We start from the raw sequence: 16,319 nt of genomic DNA on the forward strand, positions 1-16,319 counted from the left end.
ATTATACAAATGAGTAGGCAACATACCTTTTCATGGGTTCACGGGTATTAATATTGTACAACACAAACAGTAACCTTCAACATGGGTATAAATACATATTGGTAATGAAAAATTATTTTTTAAAGACATTAAGATCACTGTATGAACTAGAAATGCCATATATATATATATATATATATATATATATATATACATACACATACTGTACTCTCACAGTTATAGTGATAAATATAGGAATGTACTGCTCATGAAAACTGTTGACTGTTTTTTTTTTTTTTACCATACTACCAAAAATAGATCTTTATTGAACAGTACATACAGATACATGGATATTCTTTAACAAATGACAAAAAAAATTGGCCTAGGTATTTTTTTCCAAAAACCTTATTAGCAAAAATGCAGATTTGTCATTTGGAAAACGTACTATATATACTGACATATAAACTGTTGAAAATGTAAACTGAAGTACCTAGTTTTACTACAAACAACAGAAAAAATTGACAAGCTTAAACCTAGGGCTCAAAATGTAGCCATCACTGCTAACATCCATATTCAACAGAAATACCAAAAAACCAAAAAAAAACTTATTGTGAATAAATACATCCATGGTGTGTTATTTTTAAAACATTTAAATAAAAGGGGAAAATGGAAATCATATGGACTGTTTGTTTACTCCCTCCCTATTTTTAGTGCTTAAAGTTTTTTTTAAATGTTTAAGTTGTTTAAGATGGGTCATGTGCTTTTCTATTATCCTTTGTGCATTATTGCTTGCCACCTGTAGATAGTAATGTGTCCTCATGAAACGTGTTACAAGCTCGTAGATGGAAAGAGCATGTTAATCACTTTACATGACGACACAGTGTCATCTAGTTGCCCAAGTTTAAACCACATTTTTTTCTAATGACATTTTTCACATCAAGATAAATCTCAGTTTATGCTCTGGTATGCATGGTATATCACTTAATTCACCACTATAAAATCCATAAAGTTAGATACAGGCCTTTCAGCTTGGGTGCCAATGATTCAAACCTTCCTTGGGAGTATGTAGGTTGAACATATCTTTCTTAAATGTAGGAGTTCTAGAGTATATTGTCTTTGTTGCTATTGATGTGTACCAGGTGTCATCGTGTAAAGATCAAAAGCCTTCAGCCCTTATTGTGGTACCTGCAGATAACAACTAAATCACATCAATAAAAAGGAATTGCACAAAAAAGTTGTACAAATTTAAAAAGTGGCAACTCAGCTAAACAGATCACACCAGCATACAATGTAGAATCCATTTTTTTTCTTATCACTTTGTTTTTAAAAAATCACTCTGACACATCACAAACTGTTCATGTATTTTAATTGCACAAATAATTAGGTGACTTATCTAAATATCCACCTATTATTTTAGTAAATCATAATATGTTTCAATTTGTCTAAAAACAAATTAATCTTTAATTTATTTTGTTTTATAGTATTCCTATAAATATAAAAATGTCCAGATGCTGTCTACAACAGTTAATGGATGTATACCTTCTTATTTCTTGCTAAAACTGTTTATCAAATAGCTGCATACACATGCTGTCACATTTGTGTATGGGTGCCAAGAGGTGAAAGGATCATCTTAGGACAGTGTGTCTTGGTCTTGTTAACATGGGAGCACACTTGAAATATATTTAAGGTCTTCAAGAAACCGTACTATAAGTTTCAGAGTCAGGTGAATGTAAATAAAGTGTGAACAGTTAATTGTAACAAAAATAACTTTTGCCTTTATTCAAATATTACCAGGTGTATGATAATATATAATATATGTGAAAAAATACTTGTTTTGATCACTGCTCCTTTCTTGGAAATACTTTAGGACCCTTTGATTTTCTAAGCCTTATCTTAAAGAAAGGAATTTTTATAATTTTTAAGTAATGATCAACAGAACGCAATTCTAATGTAACTATGTAAACATAAATTTCACCTAAAGCTGTACATTTTCTATTCTGAATGACAGAGCCTTTAGGTTAAGAACAATAATTGGTGTTTTTGGTATCCATTTGAAGTGAACTGGACTCTTAATTGTTCAAGGTTTGAAGTAAATGTAAAGTATCAGGAAGTGTTAATCTGCACAAAACTCACTTTTCTACACTATCTTTTAGTGGAACCAATATTCTATAGCAGCTAAACTTCATTGTTATTTGAATGATTCATGTGCTTTTAATAAATCCTGACCTAAGTATAACAGTTTCCTTTAGTGCAATTCGAAAGAGAGGTGCTAATCCTCTATCTCTTGTGTATGTTGGGCTGCATACCCTAATTTCTTTTATCTATACCAGTTACCTTAATAAATGTGCAAGATTTGGTCACATGGATCTGTTTTCAAATGTTTAATAGACAGGCTAGCCTTTCTCTACCCTTTTAACATAGAGGAACCCTCCCTTGGGATATCTTTCAGGTATTAGGGAACTAAAAGATAAGTGGTGACACTTATATGACCTGGGCGGTACAAATTGTTATTTATTAATTGCTCAAGGAACCACATGCAACCTCTTGAGGAATGGTTCCACAGAACCCTGGTTGAGAAACACTGAGGTAGTCTCCTTTTTTACACCAATTTGAAACAACTGAATGTTATAAATTATACATAGCTTTTACACTGTATAGCATTAAGTTTGGTTTTCTATGTAAATATGGTATCATTCCCTAGCAGATCAGTAGCACTTCCAGAAATATACTTACATGTGTAAAACAAGCAGTTTCATGCAGATTTACAGCCTGCATTTAACAACCATCTACATAAAGTCTGGATTCTGTTAAATATTCTTTGTTTTACAAATGTTTAACCACTTTATATTTGAGTTTATTGCCTGCTGCTTCCGATTAGATTGAAGCCTAGGGACACAGCTGAAAAATGCACCTGTCTAAAGATGTGCCTACAGTATGCCTAATTAAACAAATATGTTAAGTTTATGAGAAACAAAGTGTTATTTGTGCTTGGAATAATTTGTTTTAGTGTGAGTCAGAAGGAAATTGTGTATCATGCAAACTGTAAAAATTCAAGCATAAATAGAACAATTTAAACAAATAAAACAGCCCAATCAATGTAAATGGTTAAAAAGAAGCTAAAACATACTATTAGTAGGAAGACATAGCTTGAAGACAATAGGATTGTTTTACTTTATAAGCTGATAAATTAGGAGAATTTTCACTTACCTTACTGAATGGAAAAAAAAAGTTTGATACTGGTAATTTTCCTTCCACACCTTGAGTTTTTTAAAGCTTTCCAAGACTGGAGAAGATAGACTATCATGAGTGAACCTGTGTGATCCAGCAAACTTAAAATATATAACAGAGGTTGCTAGAGGATCCTTGAGCAAAATTTGTTTTGCTGACATCAATAATCTTTTTGATTAATTATAGCAGGGGCTCTTTAAGGCCTGAAAAGTTATTTCAAGGGTTCTCCCATGTACAAAGGTTGAACAACACTGCTCTAAAAGATGATCATAAACCTAAGCCAATTGTTTTATTTTTTAAATTGGTTCCAAAATTTCTTTTAATTGTGCCAATATAAGTACTTCCTGCTAACAGTGCTTAGCCTTTGCCTTACAATTAGCAGTAGCTTTGTCAGCCTACTGTATATATTGTCCATTGGGCTGCTTATTAGGTCTATCAGATAGTGATAGATAAATTTTAGGTTTGCATGGGTCAAAGTAAAAGCTGAAAGAGAAAGAACCTTAGGGCTGTGTAACATATGAGGAGGATGCATTGATCTGTAAAATAAAGAAAATGTTTTTCCAGAAGTATCTACATTGACTTCTTGTAATTATCTGAATAAAATGTTGGTTATGTTGTTAAATGATAATTTGGAGTAATTTTAATCACAGCATATCCATAAAAGACTCACCATGAGCTGGCTGTAAAATAAATTGCTTTATTAATTTATAAATAATTATGTTATCAATTTAAAATAACTACTCAACCCAGGAGCCATACAGCTCCACGCTAAGAAGCAAAGACGTTTTAAGGTTGTCCAATCAAGCAGTGGAAGCTTGCCCTTGTAGTATATCAAATGAGTGTGAAAACATGACAGCAATGGGGCTAAGATGAGCTGCTGGCAGTCAGGGACAAAGAAGGCAGAACTACCCCGTCAAAGACGAATATAGTGCATCCAAATTGATAATGGTAATGGAAGCTTGAAGAAAAGTGTTTCAGTGCATACTTTGGTATGTATGAGTTGTATAAGGTAGCTATAGGAGGTCAAGGACATAAAAGCTGAAAGGAGATGCATTGTCTTTTTATACACTAATACATTCAAACCGATTGGTTTTATGTATATGAACCTCTGAATTGATGAAAATAAAAATGCATGGAAAACAAGTATGTAAACTTGATAATAATCATATTAAACAGTATGCATTTGTGTCCACTGTGGTTTCCCTTTAAGACTTTTTTGAAGTATTTAAAATATTCAGTAGTTCTTGCAGGAATTGGGCAGCATAACAAATATAAACTACAACAAATAAACACCAGTCATCTTTACTATATAAAAAAGCTAGTGGCACTAAGTTTTCATCCATGTTCTTAGAGATCCATGGGAGTAAGATTGTGTGTGAAAGATGCCAATCCCTGAACTTAAGTACACATAAACTCACCAGGAAGCTGTTTCAAAAAGGATGGCATTGTTAGTGGCATCAACTACAACAAAATATTTTACAAATATACAAAGATATTAAATGAAAAATGTCACTCATGGAAAACTAATTTTCCACACATGGGTAACATGTTCAGTTTTATAAATATTTCCTACCAATTTACTATATGCCACAACAGCAAGTTCCAGAGAGAAACAAAGAGAAAAAACATTAATTTAAAATTATTCTCATTGGACTAATACTTTAGTGATATACATATATAAAATTAGTGGACAAGGCTTTTTCTAGCATGGTGTTTTGCATGATTTGTTTCATATGAAATCTTTATACTAAAAAAAAAAATGAAAAACAAAATATTTGTCATTCCGTTTTGACCTTTTTTTTAAAAAAAAAAACAAATTCAAAGGAGTTTTACTGTAAAAGCAAAGTATGTACATTTTTCCATAAATACATTTGACGTAAAAATTATATTTTAGGTAATTGGCAAGGATATTTTTCCAATTAAGAAATGCTTTTTTTTATTTTTTACAATTTTTTGTTATGTAGCATTAAAAAAAAAAAAAAAAAAAAAAAAAAAGAATAAGAATAAAATATTATTATTAGTTAAATATTTATATACATAAAATAATAGCTAAGAAAAGAATGTGAGGATGGAACATATTAGGGCTCATTATAGTTAAATAAGAGTTAATAGGAGTTTAATACAAATATGTTAAAAAAATCACCTTGTATGTGATATCCTTCCTATATACTTAGCTTAAAGTTACTATTCATGATGGTTTGTTTTGATCCGTGTCATAAATCAGCCATAAACTACCTTCAAAACCATTATTTTTCATCCAATTTATTTCTTACCTCTTGGTTACCTTGTTAGGCTTCCTTATCCATGAAAAGATTGGTTTTAATATTTTTGGTGTGACCTCCTTTGGCCTTTCTTTGATAGCACACCTCTCATTTTTAATAAAAAAAAGGTAAATGAACCTAAAGAGAATTAAATAAGTAAATAAAAGGTTGTTATGTTACCAGACTATTGCTGGGGGGTATTAAAACACATATCCTAAATATTTGTTTTTTGTTTCATTTTATGTTAATATTATTAACTGTAGTAACACCTATGGTGTTACGGGTCAATTTTTACCCATATATATTTACTTTACCAAACGGCAAAAAAAGTTTTTTTTCTTTCAAAAATAGAAAAGCAGAACAAGTAATAATACAAAATGTAGATTGGAAAACAAATAACCAATCCAGCAAATCAAACCAATATAAATTCTTTGTGTAAGAACATGCATGTCTGTGTGTGTCTAGATGCATGTGTGGCAAAAAGTGAAACTTATAGTGTGTTCTTTGCATAAATATTTTTTGCAGTGGAAGTGCAGTGGAAGCACAATGTGTTTGTCTTCCTGTCCTTATTGCTAGGGAAGACCTAACACCTTTTTCTTTTAGAATCAGGTGGATTCAATGGAGTTGTGGCTCTGCTGGTATGCTAAGACAGGGCTGGCTGAGGATGCTGGCGCTGATGCTCTTTGTGTTGTTGATGACATGGACGGAGTGCTTCGCGAGCTGTGCAGCTGTCTGACAAAGGCTGCAGTGACTAAGTCTCGGGGAACCCGTTTCCTCTGCGCCTTGACAAGGGAATTTCCCAGCTCCTCAAGAAACATTCTCCGCTTGTTATTTTTGGTTTCACCCCAGGTGGATGTGGGTCTACAACACAAATGCATTGTACACAGACACATCTAAGATGTTATAAAACACAACCATTGGCCATCTCCTGGTCATTCGCTGACAAGTGAAGGTGGCAGTCAACTTGTCCGGGTTGTCCACTCCTCCTTTGTTTTTATTGTATTCCATGATAAGTATGGGATTTTTGTCAGTTCTTGATGACACAGCTGCATCTTTGTGAAAGGTGGACATAAGTATCACACTTCAGTTTCTTTTTGGACAATATGAAACAACAGTGGTTTACTTTACAAAAGTTTCCTCCTGAAAAGTTCTTGTCCAAGCTGGTGAAAAAATTGTCACAGGTGATATTGTGACCCCACAGTCCAGTAGTCATATCAAGGACTACACGTCTTCCTTGGTTTTTCTCTGAGATGCCACTTGCAGGTTTGCCTGTGTAAATCTGTAGATTCCACGCATAGCTTGTTTTTGCATCACAGGCTGCTAAGATTTTTATTTCATATTTGCCTGGCTTACTGGGCATGTACTGCCAGATAGAAAATTTTCCACGGAAGAGGACAAAACGTTTATTTACTGTCACCTGAGGCAACAGGGTGAAAAATCAGTGGAAGGAGCTGCACCCATCTCTCTGAGACATCCCTGATGGGAGCAAGCTTGTCAGCTTTTGGTCTAGTATCTCTGTTGTCAAATCCGAAGACTCTTGATATCATTCGAAAGGTCGGAAGTGACATTGTTGATCGGAAAATTGTTCTGCCTGATAACGTGTCCCAGAGACTATGAGTGGCCCCATTACAGGATCTGTACACTCCAGCAAGAAGAAGAACACCAATATAAGCATCCAGGCATTCTTCAACAATGTCATTCCACATTCCATCAATGCCCCCATGGACTTTTTTTCCTTCACGGTTTGTCAAAGCAATTTTGACAAACGACATGAACAAATGGCATGAACAATTCAGTACATGTCTTGATGTCACTTACTCTAGTCATAGTAAACCTTGTGATCCCAGGGGTCATTTTGATGACATTTTCAGCAGCTGGTCTGCCATGTACGTCAGGAGGTACTGAAATCAACAGATGTTGCCACTTTTGGATTGGAATGTTTCAGCAGGAATAGGAGCAGCTTCAGCAGTGGTGGCCTCCGCATCAGATTTATTAGATGTGTCTGTAAATTCTGGTTGTTACTCTACTTCGTCTTCCATTTCAGAAACCTGTTCATCCGTATCGCTATGCTGGTCTGCATCCTCTGTCTCATTTTCATCCAAGATATAATCTATAATCTGCAACTAGAGGATGTGTGCTTTGCAAGTTAACAAGACTAAAGCTACGTACACACGTCAGATTTTTATCGCCCGATAATTGGCATCGGCCAATTAGCGGGCGAAAATCTGGCGTGTGTACAGTCGGTGTCGTCCATCGTCCGGACGACCGACCTGCCGGATCCACGGACGATGGACGACAGCCGATCCTAATGAAAGGGAAGGGGAGAGCGCGCAGCAGGGTGCCGCTCCGTCGCTCTCCCCCTCCCCTCTCCATAGAGCATGAACGGTGCTGTATGTACAGCACCGTTCATGCATCGTGCACTCCCTTGTCGTTGGAAAGGATCGTGAAAGATCCTTTCCAACGACAAAAATTGGAAGTGTGTACGCAGCTTAACTGAATAGTTCCTTCTATGTCTGGAATGCCTGTCTGTTTAGCTACAGATAAGAAGCCTGAGAGATAAGCCCTGAATTGAGAAGGGAGAGGGCTGGCTGTTAGTGTGATGTTCTGTGACTGAGAGCTGACAGTCAAATTTTAGTGTGTGTATGATTTCAGTTTTGTCACTAATTATTGTTATATGATCTTATATTACAACTGGGTTGAAACTGACCATAAAGAACACGAAAGTCTTAATTTTCACCACAGCATTTTATAATTTAGTGAAATTGATTATTTTTGTTTTATTTTGTTTACATAGAGGTTCCTGACAAAGTGAAAAAACCTTGATGCAATAAACAAAGTCATGTGGTACTTATGTTTAAAAAAAATTGAAAAAATTATTAAAAAATGAAAACAGGTCGTAAATAACCCTAAGTATATAGGAAGGATATCTGCATTTTCTTTATATTATCAACATATTCATTTTATTCACTCAATGACACTTGTAGACTATCATTTGAATTTAGTGAGGACATGTTTGGCAACCAATGCTGTAACAGGTCAATTAGGGCAGCAGTGAACCGGTAGTCTGCGAGGAACACGCGGCTAGTAGTTTGTGAGGTCAGAAAGGTTGGCGACCACTACATTATGGAGTCCACAGAGCCTGATGTCCTAAAGCTCTCCAACACTGGAGAAGATAGATAACCATGGGTGAACCAGGACCATCCAGCAAACCTGGAAGGGATTTTTTAAAAATATTTTACCATTAGTTGGCAAATGTTTTCAATCCTGGACCAGAACTTTTTTGGGATTCCCCAGGTTCTCCCATGATATTCTATCTTCTTCAGAGCTTTCATAAATCAGGCCTGTTTTATCATAAACAAATTGCTTTTCTTTCTCTTTTTCTTTTTTCAAAATTCTTTTTTTCTTTTCATTTGTTTTTGCATCAAAAAACTGCTGCTCTCATTCAGCTACTTTCAGCCCATTTCTGTCTTTCTGACGCTTAATATTTCTATTTGCCAACTTCTTAATGGTGATAACAGTGGACCATACCTGCACAATGCATGTCAGCACAGCCACTATTTTCAACCAGGGGTTTGTGACAGGGTGATAATACAGGAGCACAATAGAAAGACAGTTTCCCCCCCATTGGAGAAAGTGAAAGAAAGATTTCTTAAATTGTGCTTCAGTAAGAATGTTTACTTACTTAAGCATAGTTTTTTCACCTCTTTCAATGTTCCTACCTTGTGTTCTGTAGCTCTTTTGCTCACTGTAGTTTAACAAAACTGATTCTCGAAGTAAGAACTTTAGGAAGGTAAATTTTCGGTTATGTATGTAAAAAAATTATTTTACTGCAGCCAATCTTCTCAAACAGCCCATTAGATAATGGACTAAAATTCTAGCTATCAGCTATGCTTTGATATTTGTTCATTAAGTTTCACAAATGGATTCTTGATGAGTCTGACAAGTGCTACTAATGAATGCAATTTTCAAAGTTTTTTTTTTAACCTCAAGAAGCTCGATTGACAAGATCCTCCTGTAAGATGCCGGTTTAATGAAGCATCTCCATGTTAGAATAAATCAAGCATTTCACTGCTTCATAAAGATAACTTCCAATAAACAAATCAAGAAATAAATCTCAAATAGCACACCAGTCACATTACTGTGTGTGTACTTATGCTTGCACCTTGTTCTCTATAAAGACTGAGCAGGTCAATATAAAGGAAAGTACACATTAAAAGTGTACAGATCTAGATAGCTTTTTTTAGTCTTTTTTACATTCAATGCTCCAAAAATAGAGACAATGCTCAACCGAACCAAATTGTTTCCGGATAAATAATAAAATATTCTAAAAACCCATTGATGAAAAGTGCCCATAATATAAAAACAGATGATACATTTCTAAAAAGACAATAAAGTTAATCCCATACCCAATCTACAACATATCTGTGCTATTCAGTAAGCCAGATACCGTAAGGCAAAAGGCTGGAGTAGAACGTGACTATCAGGGCAGACTGTTGTCCAAATCTAAATGCAGTTTGAGTCTATACAGACCTATAGTGGAGGATTCATAAGCAGGTAGTCCCCAAGTTATATTTATGTATATTATATTTATATTTACATCAAGCATTTTTTGTACTATCAATGTTTTCATCCAAGACTCACACATTTCCAACATGAATTTTATGTACAATTTGGGTGAAACATGGTTAAATGTAATCGTAAAAGCACTGATAAATAGACCCCATAAATGTGTATGCCCTTAATAGCTAGCGGTAAGGTTATTATGCTTTTTTTTTCCTACAGGTGTTTTATTTCTCACTTTAATGTAAGAACTTTATTTGGAGTTTTGCTCTCTTAGGTATTAAGTAGTTCTTGAGTTCAAGAGTAAGGTCTCCTGCAAGTGAACATTTCTTTACTTAATCAACCACACTAGTAATAAAAGGAGACTGGCTTTGTTGTATAGCAGTTTATGTGTGCTTGGAGTTCAGCCTATTTATTTTTTTTAACAGTCAAAAAGTATCTTTTGCTCCTGAATAAAGTATAGGTATTTATTAAGATGCCGTTTGAATGGCTATTTTTTAAAAATTCAGCATGTTGTCTTCTATAGCAGAAAATAATACAAACCAGTAGAAAGTTAAGCATCAAGATTCACACATCTAGAAAATGGCTTTTAACAAATTAGCATTTAGACAAAAGCAGACAAGATTGTGTATTCCTATAGCCAGCTCCATAATGGAAAAAGCATTGACAAGACATTTCACACGTGGGAGGATGAACAGAACAAGGCATTTCTAAGTCAATGATCTGTATGGCCTTTGGAAAAGTACAAATGGAACAATTTGTTTAGATATGTACAAGCTTGGATCATTGCAAGAAAATATGAAACAAGAGCGGCACATTATGTAAAACAAATAAACATGTTTCATATGCGCGGTCATTTTCGCTCATCTGGTAAATTAGAAACTACAGTAGACGTCGATTTTTGTCTTCCTCAATGATTTAATGGCAATATTTTTGACTGATAATAAAATCTGGGTTTTGAAATAAATGGTCTAATTACTATGAAAAACCAGAAAAGTGAATAAGATTATTAGCCATGTACAGGTTAGTATAGTTATACTTTTATTTCCAAATAAAGCACATTTTTTTTCTGGGATACATTTTTTGTTGTACCTTTCAGAAAAAAAACAAACCTGTTTGCCATAGAAATTTACTGCTGACATCCCTATCCTTGCTGAGTTGTTTTGTACTATTCTGGAGAACTTCCCATAGAATCTGACAGTTTATGGATATTCTCATATTTAATAACTAAATATTTTTGTTTTATTGTTAAGGGCATACAAGTTTATGGAGTCTATTTATTAGTGCTTTTATGCAACAAGATTTACACAAGTTTCACTCAAACTTTTTTTGCACGTAAAATTCATGTACAAAATATGAGGATCTTGGAAGAAAACATTGGTATATAATTTGGTAGATCACTGGGGGTTGCCCATGGTAACGGGATACTTACAGGGAAGATTAGAGGGAGCAGACTCCAAAAGTCCAAAATAACAGCAGTTTTTATTTCTCTAGGCTAGGTGTTAGAGTACATTCTCCAGCACTTCACAACAAAAACAATGTAGCCCGGCTACATATGAATATGTGAATATGTATTATTTAGGTGCCCTCCCTTTCTAACACATTGACTATATCAGTACTATTCCACTCACTTTCCCACTACTATTCCCACTGGCTTTCCTGGAGTTCTGTCCCCTTTTCCTGCAGCTTGGAACAGACTCTGGCTCCTTTCCCAGCCTGGACCATACTTCCTCTCAACCTGGAACACTCTCTCTTCAGCCTGGAATCCACTTTGGCTCTCTCTTTAGCCTGGAATCCACTCTGGCTCTCTCTTCAGCCTGGAATCCACTCTGGCTCTCTCTTCAGCCTGGAATCCACTCTGGCTCTCTCTTTAGCCTGGAATCCACTCTGGCTCTCTCTTTAGCCTGGAATCCACTCTGGCTCTCTCTTCAGCCTGGAACCCACTCTGGCTCCCTCTTCAGCCTGGAACCCACTCCGGCTCCCTCTTCAGCCTGGAACCCACTCCGGCTCCCTCTTCAGCCTGGAACCCACTCCGGCTCCCTCTTCTGCCTGAAACCCACTCTGGCTCCCTCTTCTGCCTGAAACCCACTCTGACTCTTTCTTCAGCCTGGAACCCACTCTGGCTCTCTCCCGGCCTGGAACACACTCTGGCACTCTCTCGGCCTGGAACCCACCCTGGACCCTTCTCAGCCTCTTGCTGATCAACTCCCTCAGCCTCTTGCTGATCAATTCCCTCAGCCTCTTGCTGATCAATTCCCTCAGCCTCTTGCTGATCAATTCCCTTCTTCCTTGCACCTGAGTGCAGGTGCATATAACCAAAACTCTGATTTGGGTTGGGCCAAGGAACCCACTCTTTCACTCCCTTGGCTTGCTCCAGGGCCCTAAAGTCCCTGGTTTTCCTTCCTAAAAACCTAAACACACATACTAACACTATTCCCTGGATTTTTTCTCACACTTTCCCTGCCATTTTTAGGACACTCTGTAACAATATATATATATATATATGTATATACAATATAAAATATATATGTATAAACAAACAGGGTCAGAAGACAGCAGTGACTAAGACAGCAGACTTCAAAGTTGCAATTCAATCAGGCTCCTACCTGTCTATTTATTAGCACTTTACAAAAACAATAAATAGTAGAAGCCTGGCTGGGCAACTGGCTACCTCACTGGGTGCCCCAGCTCACTAACACAAATTCTGTCCCAGTATCAATACTGTTTACTCACAGCTTTGTAGTCCTGTGTGGACGCTGGCTTCCTTCAGCCTCCCTGATCACCACATGCCTGCAACACAGTGGCTGATCCTCTTCCCTCAGCCTCTCGCTGATCAGTTCCTCCTCTGGAACACTTAGGGCTCTCTCTCTTTCACAGGACAGCACCAACAGCAACCTCCTCCAGCTTGATTCCCCATAAGCTCTCTTACAGGCCACTTCCTGCTCAGCCTGTATCCTTCTCTGCTCACCAGCCTCTGGCTAATCAAATCCTCTCACACTCACACCTGAGTGCAGGTCCATATTAACCCAGTCAGGTTCTTTAGGGCTCCAGGGCCACCCACTGGCCACAGGGCATGGGTATTTTGTTACTACTGCTGACCCAGACCATTTTTTTTACCCCTGATTATCACTGTCAGGGGAATTATGTACTCTAACTGATCACCAAGGTATGTTCTACTTCCACTGGCCACAGTCTAGCCATCAAAAGTCTAAAACATAATGACCTGGCTATCTAGAGAGTCCGTAACTGTGTTATATCCAAGGATATTAAAAAAAATACATGTAAAAAGGGCATTTTAGGGAGCCAAATCATGAAAAAACAGATGTTGGTTAGGGCATGCTACTTATGTTCATCATTTCTTGATTTTCATTTCTAAACAAACACCCTAACCAATTCTCTGAATAATGCTGATCAACAAAATACTGTATCTTAAACTGGAAAACAATTTGATTTTAGTATCATTGTCATCACTGTCATTTTTTTATCATTTTATTTCATAATTTTTACAGCATTAATATTGTTCTTGTTTTAGTTACATGCTTCGTAACATCAAAGCTTAGTGACTAATTGATTAGTACTCGCCTTGTCGTACTAATTTTGTCTTTTTACCAAAGACAAGGCATGGAGTTTATATGTTCTCCCTGTGTCCACCAACAATTTACTGTAAGACTACATGGTTTTGTGTATGCATGTGTTAGGAATGTCAGATTGCAAGCTCCTTCTGGATTGGTTTAATGTTTCATTGATGCTACATAAGTGAGCTCGTTTATAAAAGCATACAGTTTGCATGCTTTATTATTTCAGCTAAAGATTCCAAACTAAAAGAGAAGAGTAATGTAAGATCTGACATAAACAATATGTCAAAGCTGTATACATATAAAATATATATTCTGTGTACTTTCATGCAGTACATAAAGAGTTTTCCCTAGGTTACCAGAAATGATAATCTTTAATACTGTGTATGAATGGAACTGTATGCGTGCAGAGCCACTGATACACAAGGATAAAAGAGAAAATGAACAGAGTGTTCTACCATGTCAAAAGCTTCAGATAAATCAAGTTAGATCAAAACAACAGAATATTCCAGGTAACAAGCAGAAGAAATGGAATTGTGAAGGGAAAGTGAAGTGGTTTCACTTGAGTGAGTCAAGAATCCAGTTAAGAGGAGAGAAAAAATGCCCAAATAACACATTTGACCTTAATTTATACAGTTAAAATTATAATATAAATCAATGTTTCTTCATACATATAGATAAACTGCTTATATTATACAGATGTCCTGATAAAGCTGTGTTTTCATTGTTCCAGCTAGTAATATCTGTAGAATGTTGCATTGCATTGAATGAAAATCTTTCCTACTGTAAGGTATTGTAAAAAAGGAAGAGTAATATTTTTCTACTCTATAAAAATACCACGGACTTAATCATTGCCTAAATTCCTTTCATATTCTCCTATACAAATCTGTTGCTTTGTTTATGCCTGGTTAAAACTAGGTTAAAATGTATTACCGTAATGCATTCAAGCATTCTTCTGTCTGTGACTTTTAGCATCCTTTGACCTACAGCACAGATTATAATACCCTCTTCTAGCACTCTGGAAAGTCGGACTGCTGGTCTTATATGCAATGCAGCTGCTCTGGTCCCTGTTGGTTCAAAACACCAAGAGCTCCAATTCAACAGTTCAACAACACTGCACAGAGCATGTGAGAGTAAAGTAACATACAGGGACAACGTCAGACCATTGCAGACCCAGCATAAATGTTTCTATTGTTTTAAAGGACAGAGCTATAGAACATAATTTGAACATGATAAAGTGTATGCCAAAATTTTGGGCTGATTTACTGGGGGAGTTAAGAATCATACCACAATGAACTGTTTGTATATTGACTTCACTTCATGATCACAAGTATCTAATTATGTGAACAGCAAATTCCTGTTTGCTTTAAATACCCAATTCTGAGCAGATAATGGAATTAAATTTCCACATGATTATCTAATTTATTTTATGAGGAAGACCATGAAAGGATTGGAATTCCTCTTTATTCGGGACTTTGTTACAGAGATTTCCACACATCTAGAGCTCACTTGGATGGATGATTTGGACAAATACAAACACAGTTTTTCATTTTAACACATACAGCTACATTGAAAAAGAAAATCCAACTTTTGACAAGGACACCTTTAACCTCCCTAGAGGTAACCCCGAGTGTGTAGAAAGAAGTTGCTAAAAGCGGTAACCCCGAGTCACACTCGGGGTAGGGAATCCTATGGGAGGTAATAGTAAATACAGCCTTACCTGATTCGCCGGCATTCCGCGTCGTCCATCGCCGCAATCTCCGTCTTCTTCTCTCTTCTTCAGGCCAGCTTCTGCATCCGATGAGTCACTGGGGGAGTTCCCGGTGACGTCGCTGTGTGTGTACGTTGCCAGTGGGGCGGGGCAGGAAATTCAAAATCCATTTGTATTGCATTCAATACAAAATAACTGTATTGAATTCAATACATTGGATTTATATGTGTAAAAGCAGCACATTGTTTTCAAGGACATTTATTTTACAGTATATTTAATAGTATTAGTATAATATGTATTTTTTTTTTAAATTAAAAAAAAATATATGTTTTTTTTTAAATATATAGATTCTTTAATTTATTCAACTTATTATTTTTACATGATTTTGTGTTTCAAACTTTATTATACTCATACTATTATATTATACTGTAAAATAAATTTTCATGAATCACAATGTACCGCTTTTAGACATAAAACCGGACAGAAATGAACCGCTAGGGAGGTTAATTACCCATTTAGTTAACCTTAAAAGGACATAGTTTGTCCAAATGCAGAAAAACAAAGTGTAGTACATGTCCCTGGGAATACATGCATCTAAACTCTACCTGAAAAATGACTGAAAGCTTTGACTGTACCAGAGACAAACTTAACAACAGAGGAAATATATCCTGTAAATTATTTTGTGATTTTTTTTTTTTCCATGAACCTTATTTTGGCAAATTTGACCATTTCTGCTTTACAGTAATGAGATCTGGTCCTACATTTTGCATATTATTTTAATATTAGTATGTGTGTTTTTTGGGAGTGAGGAGATGGATGGTGGTGCCCTATTATCGGGTGTCAATGGGTTTTGACTTTGCCTTCTCCTTTACTGCAATTGATGACATGCTGCAAAATCTCCTGATCTCTCCAAACAGATGTTAAAGGCAGGAGAATTTCATAAACAGAATTTTTTCATAGAATGAAAAACAGAAATGATACTAGAATATGTTATGTGACTTTAGA

The 16,319-nt window shown here is 35.9% G+C and overlaps 1 protein-coding gene across 1 annotated transcript in view; it reads left to right on the forward strand.

Annotated features, from left to right (window-relative positions):
- GALNTL6 (polypeptide N-acetylgalactosaminyltransferase like 6) overlaps positions 1-16,319 on the forward strand; it is a 571,078-nt gene that overhangs the window by 380,782 nt on the left and 173,977 nt on the right. The window lies entirely within an intron of this gene.

Source organism: Pyxicephalus adspersus, chromosome 3 (assembly GCF_032062135.1).
Source record: "Pyxicephalus adspersus chromosome 3, UCB_Pads_2.0, whole genome shotgun sequence".
Classification (NCBI taxonomy): domain Eukaryota; kingdom Metazoa; phylum Chordata; class Amphibia; order Anura; family Pyxicephalidae; genus Pyxicephalus; species Pyxicephalus adspersus.